Genomic DNA, 20501 nt, shown 5'->3' with positions numbered 1-20501 from the left:
CTGCTGTAGATTTCCCAAATAATACCGCCATACAGTGCACTCAAAATGAACCATAATTTCTAAACAACACTGCTGTGAACTTACAGCGGTAATTATCCTGCCATACAGTGGTACAGCCATGAAGCTTGTTGTGTCCTGTGCGATGATCACATAAAACCGTCATATAGTGTCCAGATAATACTACCATATACTGATTAAAACACAGCTCTACACCTAAACGTAATAATACTGCCATATATACAGGCTCAATGAAGTAAACCACAAAGCTTGTATGCATAACCCACGACATCCACGTATGAAGTGGTGGCCTGACATGGACACGCGACCCAACCCCCACTCTCACCACTTTTCCACTATTATAGTACATGAAGTGTCCAGATACCTGTAGACTCGTCTATACGGTAAGTGACTAGTAACTGTATGCTGGGAAAAAGGAAGTTGGGGCGTTCCTCCTTTTTGCGCTACGTGTCATATATACACAATCTCACCTGTAAATCAATCTCATATAGAAATGTGCAGATATCTGAACGCAGGTTCCTCCTGTGATCTAATACCCAGCAATGGGAAGTGGTATAGCAGATAAAGGGATCATTCACCGGCTTAGATGGAGACAAAGGCAAAGCAATATTTAGGCATTTAAAGGGGACTCGTCACTTGCCAGAAATACGTGCATTTTTTTTACCTGCTGTAAACGCCGCTGTTCTCCTGAATCTGGCAATATTTTTATTTTGTTCCTTTCCTGAGATTTGCCCTCTCTTTCCTGTTAGCAAATCTAGTCTTATTTTTTTTGGCCAACTGGGTGTATTTCGCAATAAAACTCCCACAAATAAGACTACGCCCACTTGGATAATAATACTAGATTCATTTGCAGGGAAGAGGGGGCCATACCCCCAGAACAAAAGAAAAACTATGCCGATTCAGAATTTACACCAGGTTTAACATTTACATCTTTACGGCAAGTGACGGGTATATGGGGGACTCCATCCAATGACAACCCCAGCTGTAACAGGCGCTGTAACCTTCCTTAAAGCCATAAAGGAAATGTTGGCTGAACAATCTCTGTAGAAAGGAGAATTAATTTCAATAGAGTAAAAGATAATTGGCCTCCAGACGCCGCTGATCTGTGAGGTGTAAGAGCGTCAGAGGGTCTCACTGCATGTATACAACATTGTGCGCAACAAGCGCCCTCTAGTGGTGGCAACAGGCACAGAGAACTGCAATGTCTGCACTGCTGGGTCTCACGTCTTCTAGTCCATAACAGGAATAGAATTAATTTTTAGTGAACTTTATCCAAGAACAGAATATGTCACTTGCTTGAATCCTTTTTACTATGGGTGCTTTGTTATAATTTGTTATAATTATACTATATGAAGTATCTGCGGTGCGGTTATAGACTAGTAACTCTGTGAACAGTTCAATAAATTTTCCCATTAAGGTAAATGTGTCAACAAAAAATAACTTTTTGTTTAAATCACATTTTTATTTTAAATTATTTTTTCTTACTTCTTGATCATCTATATTTCAATTTTTCCATAGCTCTATGTAAAAGAAAAAGGAAATCTTGCCAATTTCACACTGGTCTAGTGAAATATAGTAGACTGATTATACTGGACTCATCCTTTCAGTTCTGTACAGATGACTTTTCAGCAATCTCATTATCATCACAGGCCATTCACAATAAGTGATGTCACAGCTCTCTTCCTCCCCCCTTCTGTACAATGACTGATAACACCTCTATATACAGTAGATAACACAGGATCCACCATTCACAATAGGTGATGTCACAGCTCACCTCCTCCTCCTCCTGTTGATGATAAAATATAAAAAAAATCAGATAGCATAGATGTATAGTACATATCAGATAACACAGGATCACCGTTCACAGGTGATGGTCACAGCTCACCTCCTCCCCTCCCTGCACAATGTAACTTTGCCAAGATTTAAGCATTCTAAAGGGGGTTTTACACATAGCGATATCGCTAGCAATATTGCTAAAGCGTCACCGATTCACCGATTTTGTGACGGAGCAGCGATATTGCTATCGCTATGTGTGATACTTACCTCCGACTGGCTCCACCGCTGTCTGTCGCTGATCGCGCGAGATTGGCCGGGTCCATTTCTCGTCGGGCGCTTCCTGCTGGCGACGACGAGCGACGTTTGGACGCGGGTGGGAGGACGTCAGGATCGCGGCGTGTGAAAGGAAAGTAACGACCGCCGACCGCTGCTATGTCGCTGGTGAGATCTGCCTGTGTGGCAGCTCACTAGCGACCACTTAGCGATGCACCAGCGATCCTGACCGGGTCGTATAGTCGGGATCGCTACTGCATCGCTAAGTGTAACGGGGGCTTCAGAAAAAGCTTCTATGCAAACAAATGCTACTGACTAATGCGACAAATATCCGTGTGTCCAACAGGAAGCAGGAGTCTAATGTTAGGACTGAACATTTTCTGATGACACATTCCCTTTTGCCTCAGTTTTGGTTTTCTCCATATTTTTATTAGGTTTCCATAGGATTATATATATGGGCAATGGCAGGGCCCTAATTTGTAATACTTGGTAATACCAACGTAGGGATGTTTGATGGTGACCATACTGGATGTCACTCAGAAAGTGCAGGACACAATCCTTAATAAACTGGACTGAAGAGGAATACTGAGCTTTTTAGGGGGACCGGCTATGTCCTGTTGTATGTAATTTCACCCCACAGGTGAGAAACAAAGCTGAGAACGCGGGACGGGCACTTTACCTCGCTCATTATACCAGTTGATGGTGTCCGATTTCCCCCTTTTATGACGGTTTTGTTCTGCATTATTAACCACTTCACTGAACCCATTAGAAGCTCTTACAAATAAGGATCCAAGAAGAGTATGGAGGTCGCTCAACCTCCAATATTAACCCTATTGTTCCCTAATGGCCTTAGCGCCACCATGAACAGATGCCGCCTCTGAGAGGCAATTAGCAGGAGGGCCGTGTACAATTATCACTTATGGTCTGAGAAGTTTTCCTGCCATTTCTTTTACAAAGAGAAGCTGTTGTCTATAGCAACTAATTAGATCATTGCTGCTCCTATGTACAAGAATATAACTACTATAATACTGCCCCCTATGTACAAGAATATAACTACTATAATACTGCCCCTATATACAAGAATATAACTACTATAATACTGCTCCTATGTACAAGACTATAACTACTATAATACTGCTCCTATGTACAAGAGTATAACTACTATAATACTGCTCCTATGTACAAGACTATAACTACTATAATACTGCCCCTATATACAAGAATATAACTACTATAATACTGCCCCTATGTACAAGACTATAACTACTATAATACAGCCCCTATATACAAGAATATAACTACTATAATACTGCTCCTAAGTACAAGACTATAACTACTATAATACTGCTCCTATGTACAAGAGTATAACTACTATAATACTGCTCCTATGTACAAGACTATAACTACTATAATACTGCCCCTATATACAAGAATATAACTACTATAATACTGCTCCTATGTACAAGAATATAACTACTATAATACTGCCCCCTATGTACAAGAATATAACTACTATAATACTGCTCCTATGTACAAGAATATAACTACTATAATACTGCTCCTATGTACAAGACTATAACTACTATAATACTGCTCCTATGTACAAGAATATAACTACTATAATACTGCTCCTATGTACAAGACTATAACTACTATAATACTGCCCCTATATACAAGAATATAACTACTATAATACTGCCCTTATGTACAAGAATATAACTATTATAATACTGCCTCTATGTACAAGAATATAACTACTATAATACTGCCCCTATGTACAAGAATATAACTACTATAATACTGCCTCTATGTACAAGAATATAACTACTATAATACTGCCCCCTATGTATAAGAATATAACTACTATAATACTGCCTCTATGTACAAAAATATAACTACTATAATACTGGCTCTATGTACAAGAATATAACTACTATAATACTGCCCCTATGTACAAGAATATAACTACTATAATACTGCTCCTATGTACAAGAATATAACGACTATAATTTATCAAAAGAAAATTGAGCTTTAATAATGGAGAAACCTAATAATCAACTGTGGTGTTGTTTTTAGAAGTAGCCATGTTTTTATAATTTTGGAAAATACATGTAATAGATATATTGACCATGTTCCTAGGTGCAGCTGTAGATACTGTAATCGGTACATGATATTATATTGGAGCCCTGTTGACTGATCTTTCTGCTCTATTTTGCAGGACCCTTTGGACTTTCTCTTGTAATTCAATTCACTAATAGAAGTGAGAGATTGAACAACGGAATCCCAAAAGCAGCTGTTGTGACCGGTTCAGCTGCAGTTGGGATCCGTTAGCTGATCTCTTGCAAGTTCATCAAATCTGTAGTTTTCCAAAAAGTCTTCCAGCGAGCGGACGAGGCACGATTTCAGTCTTGTGAAATAACTTCTCTAGCTCTTATGTTTTAATGATCAACTAAGAATGTGGCACAGAAGAGCCCTCATCACTGTGTAAGGACGAAGAACGGAAAGAGTTCTGCACAGAGACGGCGAAAAGGACTGTCAGCGGAACGTCTGCAAGAGGAAGGTACAGAACAATAGTGGGTACACAGGATGCAAGTCCCAAAGACTATTCTTACCCATAATAGTGCTATAAATGGTATTATGCGATAGTTGGGGGAATAGTTGACAGATTTTTAATCAGATTCTAGGAGAGTATTAATACAGCGCTGTCAGTAACAGTAATCTCTGCAAGCTAAAAAAGACAATATATATTAACAATGTAAAACTAAGAACTCAAGAAGGCTTGGAAAGCAAGGGGACAGTCTGGGTGGCCTATGATATTGCCAGTCCTCTTTAAGAGCTTGTATAGCGTATTTATACATGAGGCTCTGTACTGTGTAACACTCTCTATTAGCTATAACCAGTGCTCCCATCGTGAAATATTTCTATATCCTCCATCCTTGTATATAGGTCCCTCATCCTGGTATATGTCCTCGTTCTTTAAAGGTAACCTGTCACCTGTTCTGGCCGATATAAGATGTGGCCACCGCCTTTCAGGGCTGATATACAGCATTCTAGAATGCTGTAGATAAGCCCCCGATCCAACCTGGAAGATAAGAAAAATAAGTTTTATTATACACACCTGCGGGCCGGTCCGATGGGTGTCGCAGGTCCGGGTCCGGCGCCTCCCATCTTCTTGTGATGCCACCTTCCTGCTTGCTTCATCACTCCCCGGCATCACTTTTCTGTGCAGGCGCACTTATCTGCCCAGAGCAAATTCCTGCAGTGCGCAGGCGCTGGGCCTCTCTGACCTTTCCCGGCGCCTGTGCACTGCAGGACTTTGCTCTGCCCTCAACAGGGCAGAAGAGTACACCTGCGCAGGAGCGCGATGCCAGGGAGCCATGAAGCAACAGAAAGACGGCATCGCAAGAATATGGGAGGCGCCGGACCCAGACCTGCGACACCCATCGGACCGGACCGCCCCGCAGGCGAGTATAATAAAACCTATTTTTCTTATCTTTCAGGTCGGATCGGGGGCTCATCTACAGCACTATAGAATGCTGTATATCAGCCCTGAAAGGCAGTCGCAGTATCTTATATCAACCAAAACTGCTGACAGGTTCCCTTTAGCATATAGAAAAAAAAAGCTTAAACCATTATACTCACCAGGGACGTACATAAAGATCATGGGGCCCCATAGCAGAAGTATAGTGCACGTCCCATAGTCCTCCATTTACGGTGGCATGTAAATTACTGTTATTTTGAACAGTTAAGCAAGTTGAAGATGAAATGATCTCTAAAAGGGCCAAAGTTAAAGATAACACATTTCCTCAGAATTTTAGGGGAAAAAAATTGTAATTTTTTTAATTCTAAAAGTTACAAAATGGAAAATGGGCCAATGCAAAAAAGCATGGCCACCATTGGAGATTTGTATACTAAGATAACTTTGACCAAGGTTTCAGACCTTAATTAGCCTGTTAGGATTAAGGCTTACTTTCCATCATTGTTAGGAAAGCCCAGGTGATGCAAATTTCCAAGCTTTATAAAAACCCAGCCTCCTCTAACCTCGTGACAAAAAGCAGCAGCCGTGGGTTCTTATACGAAGCTGCCTAGCACTCTGAAAATGAAGGTGAAGGAGGCCCACAAAGCTTTCAATTTGTCCTTTCCTCAGTTTGAAATAGAATTAACAAATGGCAGTTACCAGGAACAGTAGAGGTCAAGATAAGGTATGGAAAACCAAGCAAAGTTTCATGGAGAGCTGCTTGTAGAATTGATAGAGGCAAATCAGAATCCCACTTGATGGCAAAAGCCCTTCAGAAAGATTTAGCAGACTCTGGAGTTGTGATACATTGTTCTACTGTTCAGAGACACCTGCACAAATATGACCTTCATGGAAGAGTCATCAGAAGAAAATTTCTCTTGCATCCTCACCATAAAATTTAGCATCAGAAGTATGCAAAAGAACATTTAAACAAGCCTGTTGCATTTTGGAAACAAATCCTGTGGACTGATGAGGTTAAAATAGAACTCTGTCCACAATAATCAAAAGGTATGTGTGGAGAAAAAAAATGGCACAGAATTTCAAGAAAAGACCATCTCTCCAACCATTAAGCATTGGGGTGGATCAATCATGCTTTGGGGTTGTGTTGCAGCCAAATGGCACGGGGAAAGTTTTAAGGGTAGAGGGAAGAATGGATTCAATAAAATTTCAACAAATTCTTGATGCAAACATAACACAATCTGTAAAAAGCTGAAGATGAAAAGAGGAAGAGGATGGCTTCTACAAATAGACAATGACCCTAAACACACGTCACAATCCACAATAGACGACCTCAAAAGGTGCAAACTGAAGGTTTTACAACGGCTCTCACAGTCTCCTGATCTGAACATCATTGAAAATCTGTGGTTAGACCTCAAAATAGCAAAGGATGGAAGACGACCCAGGAACCTCACAGAACAGGAAGAATGGATGAAAATCCCTCAGACAAGACTTGAAAGTCTCTTGTCTGGCTACAAAGAAGCATTTACAAGCTGTGATACTTGCAAAAGGGGCAGTACTAGGCACTAACCATGCAGGGTACCCAAAGTTTTAAAATTTGTAACACGTAAGAGATGAAAAAAAAAATATTTGTTTACTAAAATACAAAGAAAATGTGTCATCTTTAACTTTAACCCTTTTAGAGATAACTTAATCTTCAACTTGCTTAACTATTCAAAGTGACAGTAATTTTGACCAGGGGTGCCCAAACTTTTACATGCCACTGTATTATAATGCATATCACAGTCCTCCAAATAATATATTGCACAGCCCATAATCCATATTTTCATAATTCATCTGCATAATAGCATAATACACAGTCCATATATCCTTCATATAGTATAATTTACTGCCCATATCCATCCATAAACTAGAATGTACTCCCCATAGTCCTCCATAGAGCATAATGCAGCCCATAGTACAATGCACAGCCTATAGTCCTCCTTTAAAGTATAATGCACATCATAGTCATCCATAAATCACACCAAAACAAACCTAATATTAAGTAAAACAACAATCTGATAAAATATGTTACAAATCTTTATTTCAATGTGTCACTACAAATAATTAGTTTATTCATTTAGCCATAATTGAATTAAATATTTTTTTTCCTTTCATGTGCAGTGCGATAAATCTAAAGATAGTTACTGATTTCCTGCATAAAACCACATTTGCCGTTACAAAAAAAGCCCCAAAACAATACACGTGGCAGTGCCATACCTCACCCTGCAACAGGCGGTGTTTGTAAATGGGCCTCTGTGTAACTTAGAGAGGAAGATGTTGGGTCAGATAGGATTGTGGTTACGGGCGTGTGGGCAGCCATTGAGTCTTGAGCTCAATGAAGGACATGGAGCCACCAACCAATAGACTGTTTTGCAAAAACGCGTGACCCAAAGTGCAACCGGTTCCCCTTTCATTTCCCATTAGATTAACCTGGAATGTTGGTGTAGAGTGTAGATCTTAGGTCTGAGTCTGATTATTTGGCAGCCAAGTGACAAAACAAGGGAAGCGTTTAAGGAGCGCCGCCATGTGAGGGGCGCCCTGGACACTTGCCAACTTTTATGGGAGTCCAGAATGTCTCCCCCTTTTTCTGGACTTTTCTAGACAGCTGGCAGGAATGATTATTTATTGTATTTACATTTCCTAATTTGGGAATTCATGCTCGCTTCCTCTTTCAGAATTTGAAAGCAGTGCCAATTGCAGAGTCTCCATGCAATCTGTATGCAAGTAAGAAATAATGTCTATATTCCATAAGATGGGGCATTAAATATTATTCACGCAGACCAGTAGGTTCTGTCTCAATGGTGATACTTACCTAATGTCTGCTCTTCTGACATGTGTTTGTCACTTGGATTTCCCAAGAAATAACAAGGCTGAAATATCTTATCTTAGAACTCGATGTTGCACCAATACGCTGTTATTCCTCCTGGAAATGTATAAAAATATTGACAACTGAGTGTTACCATTCCCCATACTGGACACCATAAATACTGAGCAGTCGGGTAGGTGTTCCCGTCCTCGTCCTTTCCCTATCCTAATCCACCTCTCTCCTTACTTTTTACACTTTATGCTTGTGTTAATCAATAAAGCATGCATCAAAATTGTTGATTTTATCTTGTATTTGATCTCATGCTTCTCCATGAAATTTCTTTCATGAGATGTGATATATATAATGGTTCTTCTTGACACATGTTTATTGCAGTACTTTGATGAAGGTCCATTCTGGGACCGAAACGTTGTGTTTTGGACTGCATTAAAACTTTTCTACAGTTTACCAAGTTGAGTGCCAAGTCTTCTTTATATATTACCATTCCCCTTGTCAGACGAGTAAGTTCTTAAACAATACAACTAACCATTGCTGACAGTATCAGTAGTGAAAGGAGAAACCTCATTGATAATGAGAAATAGAAAACGGTTATCGATTTGTAATGTTTCAGGAGGAATGCCTGGAGAGCGGACCGGTCGTCCATTAAATGGTTCTTTATTTCAATTTATTTTGCAAGAATTTGAATAATAAGACAGTAAGCAAACTAAACCCTTGTGGTTTGTGCATACCTCCTCATCCTTCCCATATCCACACCGCAGTGCCAACTGGACCATTAGATTAAAGCATGGCTAACGCGAGACAGAATTTGTCCCAATCACTCATCTGGTAAACTAGACGTCAAAATGTCACTGCAGCATTTGGTTGGAGTCGAGCTGAAAAGAGAGAAAAAATATCCATAACAATGATTGTTTTCTTTCTTTTTCTAGAATTCAAATTGAAGGCCTCACGGGACTTTATGTCTCAGCATATAATAAACCACAAAGACAGAACCAGCGTTTAACCGATATGATCCAGCCTCCCCCTGAAGACCTTCAACTCCCTCTTAAGAGAGACCTTGCCCTGGAATGACACGATCACTCCCGTTGAGCCCAAGTACAGACTCGCCATCGGGAATATCGTGTCGCTCCAAAGCGCTCTCTTCCACTCCGGAAACCATGGCTTGAGCATTTCATAGTCCAATATAGTGTGAAAACTACGCAATATACTGCAGCCTTTATGATATAATCTATTTTATTAATTCCATAATTGGTTTCTTTTCACAAATTTGTAAAGTTCCATCTCCTATGTATAAAAATATGACTATAATACTTCCCCTATGTACAAGAATATAACAACTATAATACTGCCCCCTATGTACAAGAATATAACCGCTATAATACTGCCCCCTATGTCCAAGAATATAACTACTATAATACTGTTCCTATGTACAAGAATATAACTACTATAATACTGCCCCCTATGTACAAGAATATAACTACTATAATACTGCTCCTATGTACAAGAATATAACTACTATAATACTGCCCCCTATGTACATGATAATAACTACTATAATACTGCCCCTATGTACAAGAATATAACTACTATAATACTGCCCCTATGTACATGAATATAACTACTATAATACTGCCCCCTATGTCCAAGAATATAACTACTATAATACTGCTTCTATGTACAAGAATATAACTACTATAATACTGCCCCCTATGTACAAGAATATAACTACTATAATACTGCCCCTATGTACATGAATATAACTACTATAATACTGCTCCTATGTCCAAGAATATAACTACTATTATCCTGCTCCTATGTACAAGAATACAACTACTATAATACTGCCCCTATGTACAAGAATATAACTACTATAATACTGTCCCTATGTACAAGACTATAACTACTATAATGCTGCTCCTATGTACAAGAATTTAACTACTAAAATAATGCTGCCTATGTACAAGAATATAACTACTATAATACTGCCCCTATGTACAAGAATATAACTACTATAATACTGCCCCTTATGTACAAGAATATAACTACTATAATACTGCCCCTATGTACATGAATATAACTACTATAATACTGCCCCCTATGTCCAAGAATATAACTACTATAATACTGCTGCTATGTACAAGAATATAACTACTATAATACTGCCCCCTAGGTACAAGAATATAACTACTATAATACTGCCCCTATGTACATGAATATAACTACTATAATACTGCCCCCTATGTACAAGAATATAACTACTATAATACTGCCCCTATGTACAAGAATATAACTACTAAAATAATGCTGCCTATGTACAAGAATATAACTACTATAATACTGCTCGTATGTACAAGAATATAACTACTATTATCCTGCTCCTATGTACAAGAATAAAACTACTATAATACTGCCCCATGTACAAGAATATAACTACTATAATACTGTCCCTATGTACAAGACTATAACTACTATAATACTGCCCCTATGTACAAGAATATAACTACTATAATACTCCCCTGTATGTACAAGAATATATCTACTATAATACTGCTCCTATGTACAAGAATATAATTACTATAATGCTGCCCCTATGTACAAGAATATAACTACTATAATACTGCCCCTATGTACAAGAATATAACTACTATAATACCGACCCTATGCACGGGAATATGAGTACTATATGACTGGTTTTGGTCAATGTAATAACCATCTCTTCTGGAGTATCTTACTTTTTCTGCCGATGCTTCACACGTGAGTATATCATGTTCATGTATAGATATATCTATCTGTTTCTAAAATTCAGAGTCCTGTTGCTGTAGACAGTCAGAAGTTGGTCTGGCGTGATGATAAATTCTCAGATCACCTCTTGGCTGTGCGCTGCATCCAGGGAAGGCATCAACCAACAACCTGCACATTATTATGGCTCTGATGGATTTTTTTTTTTTCACGCAATCTCATCCAGCAGATGGCACTATTCTTTTGCTTTAATTTTTGGCTAAAAAAAAATAATGCATAATGTAGCCGAATTATTGAACATCTTTTGTGTTTGTACCAGATTTTGGAAATAAAGATAGTATGAAAAATATCACACTGAGTTTATTTTATTGATGTGATGACAATTAGGAAATGGAAGAATCACATTATCATAGCTAAAAAGAAAAGATGGCAGCACGGGTATAGAAGAGGCACGGTACAAATCTTTCCAGGAATGCTGGCTTTGGATTGATGCTACGAAGGGACACAATGTTGGTTCTGTTAGGAATGATGTGGCGCCCCCTGGAGGATGATACCTGGAACTCATCAACACGAATTACCAGTGTATATTTTGTATCTTTATGTATTGTGTCTAACAATTAGAGAGTAAAAACATAGGGTCTCATTGGTTACATCGAGTTCTGCAGAGAAGAGGTGTGGCGGGAATTAGAGGAATACTTTTCCAAAAACGCGTAGTGCACTACCACTTGGTGTGACTGCGGAGTCCTAGATCACCCTTGCTTTACATGCTGCATCTGATGAGTGCGGTATTTTACACATGTGATCTCGGCTTCATTATTGTTAAGTCATAATCTGAAGACAGATCGGTAAATAACACATGGATAATGAAGGGGCGAGGAAACTTCTGACAACTGACTTTTCTCTCACTTGCTCCCAGTTAAACAAACATATTTACCCCTTACCTGCATCACATGAGGAACCAGCAGGCGCTATGAGCAAACGAATATAATTATGGGAACTGAATTTCGGTTGTGACTCTAATCTACATAGTAAAATATATCCATCATTTTTGTAAATAGCTTCAGGGGGGTGGAAAATTAAATGTGACGATGAACGTATACAGTGGCATGTAAAAGTGTGGGCACCCCTGGTAATTACTGCTAAGCAAGTTCAAGATTTAATGATCTCTAGAAGGGCTAAAGTTAAAGATATATATATATATATATATATATATATATATACACACACACAGTCATATGCTAAAGTTTGGGCACCCCTTATTAATGATAGCCTTTTTTCTTTATAACAATTTTGGTTTTTGCAACAGCTATTTCAGTTTCATATATCTAATAACTGATGGACTCAGTTATATTTCTGGATTCAAATGAGGTTTATTGTACTAACAGAAAATGTGCAATCTGCATTTTAACAAATTTTGACCGGTGCAAAAGTATGGGCACCTTAACATAAAAGTGACATTAATATTTTGTAGATCCTCCTTTTTCAAAAATAACAGCCTCTAGTCGCTTCCTGTAGCTATTAATGAGTTCCTGGATCCTGGATGAAGGTATTTGTGACCATTCCTGTTTACAAAACAATTCCAGCTAAGTTAGATGGTCGCCGAGCATGGACAGCCCGCTTCAAATCATCCCACAGATGTTCAATGATATTCAGGTCTGGGGACTGGGATGGCCATTCCAGAACATTGTAATTGTTCCTCTGCATGAATGCCTGAGTAGATTTGGAGCGGTGTTTTGGATCATTGTCTTGCTGAAATATCCATCCCCTGCGTAACTTCAACTTCGTCACTGATTCTTGCACATTATTGTCAAGAATCTGCTGATACTGAGTTGAATCCATGCGACCCTCAACTTTAACAAGATTCCCGGTGCCAGCATTGGCCACACAGCCCCAAAGCATGATGGAACCTCCACCAAATTTTACTGTGGGTAGCAAGTGTTTTTCTTGGAATGCTGTGTTTTTTAGCCTCCATGCATAACGCCTTTTTGTATGACCAAACAACTCAATCTTTGTTTCATCAGTCCACAGGACCTTCTTCCAAAATGTAACTGGCTTGTCCAAATGTGCTTTTGCATACCTCAGGCGACTCTGTTTGTGGCGTGCTTGCAGAAACGGCTTCTTTCGCATCACTCTCCCATACAGCTTCTCCTTGTGCAAAGTGCACTGTATTGTTGACCGATGCACAGTGACACCATCTGCAGCAAGATGATGCTGCAGGTCTTTGGAGGTGGTCTGTGGATTGTCCTTGACTGTTCTCACCATTCTTCTTCTCTGCCTTTCTTGGCCTGCCACTTCTGGGCTTAACAAGAACTGTACCTGTGTTCTTCCATTTCCTTACTATGTTCCTCACAGTGGAAACTGACAGGTTAAATCTCTGAGACAACTTTTTGTATCCTTCCCCTGAAAAGCTATGTTGAATAATCTTTGTTTTCAGATCATTTCAGAGTTGTTTTGAGGAGCCCATGATGCCACTCTTCATAGGAGAATCAAATAGGAGAACTACTTGCAAGTGGCCACCTTAAATACCTTTTCTCATGATTTGATACACCTGGCTATGAAGTTCAAAGCTCAATGAGGTTACAAAACCAATTTAGTGCTTCAGGAAGTCAGTAAAAAGTAGTTAGGAGTGTTCAAATCAAGAAAATGATAAGGGTGCCCATACTTTTGCACCGGTCAAATTTTGTTTAAATGCAGATTGCACATTTTCTGTTAGTACAATAAACCTCATTTGAATCCAGAAATATAACTGAGTCCATCAGTTATTAGATATATGAAACTGAAATAGCTGTTGCAAAAACCAAAATTGTTATAAAGAAAAAAGGTTAACATTAATAAGGGTGCCCAAACTTTAACATATGACTGTATATATATATATATATATATATATATATATATATATATATTCATCTTGTACGTTTTAAAAGGGAAAATAAGCTGATGCAAAAGAATGGGCACCCTACATGGTGAGTATCTAACAGCACCTTCTTTTCAAAGTGTCAGATTTTCAGATCAGGGGTTATAAAACCTTCAGTTTGCACCTTTTGAGGTCGTCTATTGTGGATTTTGCCGGGTGTTTAGGCTCATTATCCATTTGTAGAAGCCATCCTCTTCCTCTTTTCAACTTCAGCTTTTATGCAGATGGTGTTATGTTTGCATCAAGAATTTGTTGAAATTTCATTGAATCAATTCTTCCGTCTTCCCGTGAAATTTTCCCCGTGCCATTGGCTGCAACACGACCTCAAAGCATCATTGATCCACCCCCATGCTTAATGGTTGGCGAGATGTTCTTTTCCTGAAATTCTGTGCCCTTTTTTCTCCACATGTACCTTTGATTATTGTGGCCAAGGAGTTCTATTTTAACCTCGCTTTTCCACAGGACTTGTTTCCAAAATGCATCAGGATTGTTTAGATGTTCTTTTGCATACTTCTGATGCTGACTTTTACGGTGAAGATGAAGGAGAGGTTTTCTTCTGATGACTCTTCCATATGAAGGCCATATTTGTGCCGTGACTCTGAATAGTAGAACAATGTACCACAACTTCAAAGTCTGCTAAATGTTTCTGAAGGTCTTTTGCAGTCAGGTGGAGTTTCTAATTTGCCTCTCTAGCAATCCTACGTGCAGCTCTCACTGAAATTCTGCTTGGTCTTCTGGAACTTATCTTGACCGCCTCTGTTCCTGTTAACGGTCATTTATTAGTTATATTTCAAACTGAGGAAAGCGCTTTGTTATCTTGCTATAGCCTTCTCTTGCTTTGTCGGCCGCCACCATTTTCAGAGTGCTAGGCAGCGGCGTAGAAGGACCCACGGCTGCAGTTTTTGGCAAAAGGTTAGAGGAGGCTGAGTTTTTATAAAGCTGGGAAACTTGCATGACTTGGCCTTTCCTAACGATGATGGTGAACAAGCCATAACCCTAACAGGCTAATTAATGACTGACATCTTGGTCAAAATTATCTGAGCATACAAATATCCAACGGTGCCCAAACTTTTGCATTAGCCCATTTTCTTTTTTGTAATTTTTAGAATGAAAAAAAGTCTATTTTTTCCTTTTTGAAATTTTTAACATGTAAAAACGTATATTTTTTAATCTAAAATACAAATATATCACCTTTAACTTGAGCCTTTTTAGAGATGAAATTATCTTCAACTTGCTTAACTGTTTACATTGACAGTGGTTTCTACCAGGGTTGCTCACGCCCAAATGCCACTATATATCCGTGTACAAAAAATAAATATATATATCACAGTATATACACACATACACACACAGTAAAGACCAAAAGTTTGGACACACCTCATTCAAAGAGTTTTCTTTATTTTCATGACTATGAAAACTGTAGATTCACTCAGAAGGCATCAAAACTATGAATTTCCACATGTGGAATTATATAATTAACAAAAAAGTGTGAAATAACTGAAAATATGTCTTATATTCTAGGTTCTTCAAAGTAGCCACCTTTTGCTTTGATTACTGCTTTGCACACTCTTGGCATTCTCTTGATGAGCTTCAAGAGGTAGTCACCGGAAATGGTCTTCCAACAGTCTTGAAGTAGTTCCCAGAGATGCTTAGCACTTGTTGGCCCTTTTGCCTTCACTCTGCGGTCCAGCTCACCCCAAACCATCTCGATTGGGTTCAGGACTGGTGATTGTGGAGGCCCAGTCATCTGGCGTAGCACCCCATCACTCTCCCTCTCGGTCAAATAGCCCTTACACAGCAGACCAAAGCACAGATTTCCACTGGTCTAATGTCCATTCATTGTGTTCTTTAGCCCAAACAAGTCTCTCCTGCTTGTTGCCTGTCCTTAGCAGTGGTTTCCTAGCAGCTATTTTACCATGAAGGCCTGCTGCACAAAGTCTCCTCTTGACAGTTGTTGTAGAGATGTGTCTGCTGCTAGAACTCTGTGTGGCGTTGACCTGGTCTCTAACCTGAGCTGCTGTTAACCTGCGATTTCTGAGGCTGGTGATTCGGATGAACTTATCCTCTGCAGCAGAGGTGACTCTTGGTCTTCCTTTCCTGGGGCGGTCCTCACGTGAGCCAGTTTCTTTGTAGCGCTTGATAGTTTTTGCCACTGCACTTGGGGACACTTTCAAAGTTTTCCCAATTTTTCGGACTGACTGACCTTCATTTGTTAAATGATGGCCACTCGTTTTTCTTTACTTAGCTGCTTTTTTCTTGCCATAATACAAATTCTAGAATAATTAAGGTTCACCGCACACTCTGGTGGATTATCTTTCAAAAGTAGCTTAAATTTTATTTTGCAAGTAGTAAGGGATCAAATCAGAATAATGCAGTGGAAGCGATAACAAAATAATGTTTCGGCTCCACCGGAGCCTTTGTCACAAATCGCTGAAAAATAAAAGAAAAATATCAAGATACATCGCAGGAATTAAACAGACAAAGGATAACACAATGAAAAAATAAAAATAACATCCCAAAATATTAAAGCCATATACCAAACATAAAGATACAAAAAAACAGCAAGATGGCAAGACATAAAAACATCAGTAATGACTGGCAATAGATGGGTAACTCATAGGTATATAAAAAGAACACAGTTACCTTAATCACATGCCATAAACAGAAAGGATGCAGGGTGAAAGGATAAGAATCCATGTAGTGCCCAGCAGAGGCTGCACGGAATGCTGACATTGTTAATACCATCAATGTGTTAGAAAAGGGGAGGGAGGATGAGACATAAGATACCTTATGTCCCTTTTAAATATGAGTGCTTTAGTAGACATACTATCTGGCCGCTTCTGCCATTATATGGATAGGTTGCCATGCTCAGAGCGACCCTAACATCGGGAACACATGCGCAGTACACATCTAGGATTAGCACTATGTCACATCCGGTTTATCTCACTGACTTCCTGTCTGGCTGTGTCCATCCGACACTAGAAAAGCTCCCATTGAGCATACAGCAGCAGCCGGCACAACAGCTGAGCACTGCTGCATCTATTTACTACCTAAGGTAATGACCTCCCCCAACCTGAGGGCTAGCGCCACTCTCCAGCCATACCATTCATAACTTACCAAGCGTCCTCATGTTTACCTACTCCTCACAGGGAGATTCATTGTATATCGGTATCTTAGGTCTTATCCTCCCTCCCCTCCTCTTTTCTAAAGGTACTGTCACACTTAGCGATGTACCAGCGATATGACGCGGTCAGGATCGCTGGTACATCGCTAAGTGGTCGCTAGTGAGCTGCCACACAGGCAGATCTCACCAGCGACATCGCTGGGGACGGGGATCGCTACTTACCTGTCACACTAGGCGATCCTGCGTCCTCCCGCCCGGCTCAACGCTCGTTTCTGCACAGGAAGCGCCGCAGGAAGCTGACGACGAGAAGCAGTCCTGAACGTTCTCGCGCGATCAGCGATAACCAGCGGGGGAGCGGTCAGAGGTAAGTATCAAACACAGCGATGTCGCTAGCAATATCGCTATAACGTCACAAGTTATAGCGATATTGCTAGCGATATCGCTTAGTGTGACAGTACCTTTACACATTGATGGTATTAACAGGCCTACGGTAACTGTGTTCTTTTTATATACCTATGAGTTACCCATCTATTGCCAGTCATTACTGATGTTTTTATGTCTTGCCATCTTGCTGTTTTTTTGTATCTTTATGTTTGGTATATGGCTTTAATATTTTGGGATGTTATTTTTATTTTTTCATTGTGTTATCCTTCGTCTGTTTAATTCCTGCGATGTATCTTGATATTTTTCTTTTATTTTTCAGCGATTTGTGACAAATGCTCCGGTGGAGCTGAAACATTATTTTGTTATCGCTTCCACTGCATTATTCTGATTTGATCCCTTACTACTTGCAAAATAAAATTTAAGCTACTTTTGAAAGATAATCCACCAGAGTGTGCGGTGAACCTTAATTATTCTAGAATTTGTATTATGGCAAGAAAAAAGCAGCTAAGTAAAGAAAAACGAGTGGCCATCATTACTTTAACAAATGAAGGTTAGTCAGCCCGAAAAATTGGGAAAACTTTGAAAGTGTCCCCAAGTGCATTGGCAAAAACTATCAAGCGCAACAAAGAAACTGGCTCACATGAGGACGGCCCCAGGAAAGGAAGACCAAGAGTCACCTCTGCTGCGGAGGATAAGTTCATCAGAGTCACCAGCCTCAGAAAACGCAGGTTAACAGCAGCTCAGATTAGAGACCAGGTCAATGCCACACAGAGTTTTAGCAGCAGACACATCTCTACAACAACTGTTAAGAAGAGACTTTGTGCAGCAGGCCTTCATGGTAAAATAGCTGCTAGGAAACCACTGCTAAGGACAGGCCACAAGCAGAAGAGACTTGTTCTGGTTAAGGAACACAAGAAATGGACATTAGACCATTGGAAATCTGTGCTTTGGTCTGCTGTGTAAGGGCTATTTGACCAAGAAGGAGAGTGATGGGGTGCTACGCCAGATGACCTGGCCTCCACAGTCACCAGACCTGAACTCAATCAAGATGGTTAGGGCTGAGCTGGACCGCAGAGTGAAGGTAAAAGGGCCAACAAGTGCTAAGCATCTCTGGGAACTCCTTCAAGACTGTTGGAAGACCATTTCCGGTGACTACCTCTTGAAGCTCATCAAGAGAATGCCAAGAGTGTGCAAAGCAGCAATCAAAGTAAAAGGTGGCTACTTTGAAGAATCTAGAATATAAGACATATTTTCAGTTGTTTCACACTTTTTTGTTAATGATATAATTCCACATGTGTTAATTCATAGTATTGATGCCTTCAGAGTGAATCTACAATTTTCATAGTCATGAAAATAAAGAAAACTCTTTGAATGAGGTGTGTCAAAACTTTTGGTCTGTACTGTATGTATATATATATATATATATATATATCTCACACACACACACATATATACATACACACTGTATATATATATATATATATATATATTTATTACATGTTAGTGCCAGCAGGGCTCTCTTCTCTTTAATTTTTCCTACTCAGTCCCTACTCTAGTATTTAAAACCTTTTCACTTGCCAAGTGGCGTGAATGTGAATAAGGGTCGAGCGGCTGAACCACTTGTAACAGCTTAGGCCAGACTGGATGGCTTTCCCAGCTCAGAAAGAGGGCGGTCACACCCATATATGCACTGAATGCACAATGAAATGAATACAAAACAAATCTGAACTGAGAAAAGTAAGTTAATGTGTATGCACAATGTAAGTGCATATTAACACATGACCATTAACCAGAGAAAACAAAAAGCAAAAAACACAAATATCCTGAACTAAAAGTAAAAAATATACTGCAAATAATGCATAAAGGTAATAATAATAATAAGGGTATTTAGTAAACATAATTTTGATCAAAATAATGAACAAGCCATCCCGCCACGTCACGGTTGCCGTGACGTGGCGGGATGGCTTGTTCATTATTTTGATCAAAATTATGTTTACTAAATACCCTTATTATTATTATTACCTTTATGCATTATTTGCAGTATATTTTTTACTTTTAGTTCAGGATATTTGTGTTTTTTGCTTTTTGTTTTCTCTTGTTTCCCTAGAACTATAGCACTTTTATTTTTGGTCAGTAGAGTTGTATTAGGGTTTGTTTTTTTGCAGTACAACCTGTATTTGTTTTCATTACCCTTTTGGGGTCCATACGACTTTCTGATCTCCAATCATTCATTTTTTGGGGAGTCAAACTGACAAAAAAAAGCAATTCTGCCACTTCGATTTTTTTTTTTAATTCTGTTTTGAATTTCACTGTATAGGATAAATATTAGATTGGACAGTTATGCATGCGATGATACCAAATAAGTTCTTTTTATTGACGTTATGGGAGACGGGTCAGACAGTCAGACATAGGGGCTTCAGTTGGCCTATGGCTGCCATGTCAATGTCATCAGAACTCCAACATCTTAAATGCTGCTGTCATCATCTAAAGGGTTAAACTGATGCAATGAGAGCTAGCGCTGATGCATAGAACTTAGACTCAGGTGCCATCTGTACAACCCAGGCAGCACCGGTGCTGTATGGAGCAGGCTGAGCCCCAGAGCACAACCCCATACATGCAGTGTGCACTTGGCTGAATAAGTGCCCCAGTTGCATTGGCCCATTACTTGCCCAGGGCTTAGGCTAGTTTCACATTAGCGTTTTTTTGCGCAGCGCATCGTGCGCAGTCCAAACGCATACAAAAAACGCATCTAGCGTTTTGCATGCGCTTGCTTATTTTATGCGCATGCGTTTTAACCAGTTTCTTGCCATGTGACCTCTTAAAACGCATGCGATTTGTAACGCTGACGTGCGCATGTCTATGCACACGCCAGCGTTGCCATAGACTGTAATGTGTTTTTTTTGTGCATTCCGTGCGCTTTTGTGCGCATGCGTTT

The 20501-nt window shown here is 39.6% G+C and overlaps 2 long non-coding RNA genes across 2 annotated transcripts in view; both read right to left on the bottom strand.

The window, feature by feature from the left end:
- Positions 1–1503: 1503 nt before the first annotated feature.
- The window catches only part of LOC141088868 (uncharacterized), a 23811-nt gene continuing 4813 nt past the window's right edge, over positions 1504–20501 (bottom strand). Inside the window, exons 2-4 of the long non-coding RNA XR_012232085.1 lie at positions 9137–9280; positions 8397–8507; positions 1504–1804 (exon numbers count right to left, since the gene is read on the bottom strand). This is a non-coding gene — a long non-coding RNA (uncharacterized lncRNA). The remainder of the gene's footprint in view (positions 1805–8396; positions 8508–9136; positions 9281–20501) is intronic.
- LOC141088886 (uncharacterized) lies at positions 15437–16972 on the bottom strand. The gene is made up of 2 exons (XR_012232092.1): positions 16702–16972; positions 15437–16488 (listed from the first exon to the last, which is right to left on the bottom strand). It is a non-coding gene; the product is annotated as an uncharacterized lncRNA (long non-coding RNA).

This window comes from Dendrobates tinctorius, unplaced genomic scaffold, assembly GCF_039654945.1.
Source record: "Dendrobates tinctorius isolate UK_male_01 unplaced genomic scaffold, ASM3965494v1 ptg000041l, whole genome shotgun sequence".
Taxonomy (NCBI): domain Eukaryota; kingdom Metazoa; phylum Chordata; class Amphibia; order Anura; family Dendrobatidae; genus Dendrobates; species Dendrobates tinctorius.
This window is presented reverse-complemented; position numbering and strand designations above follow the sequence as displayed.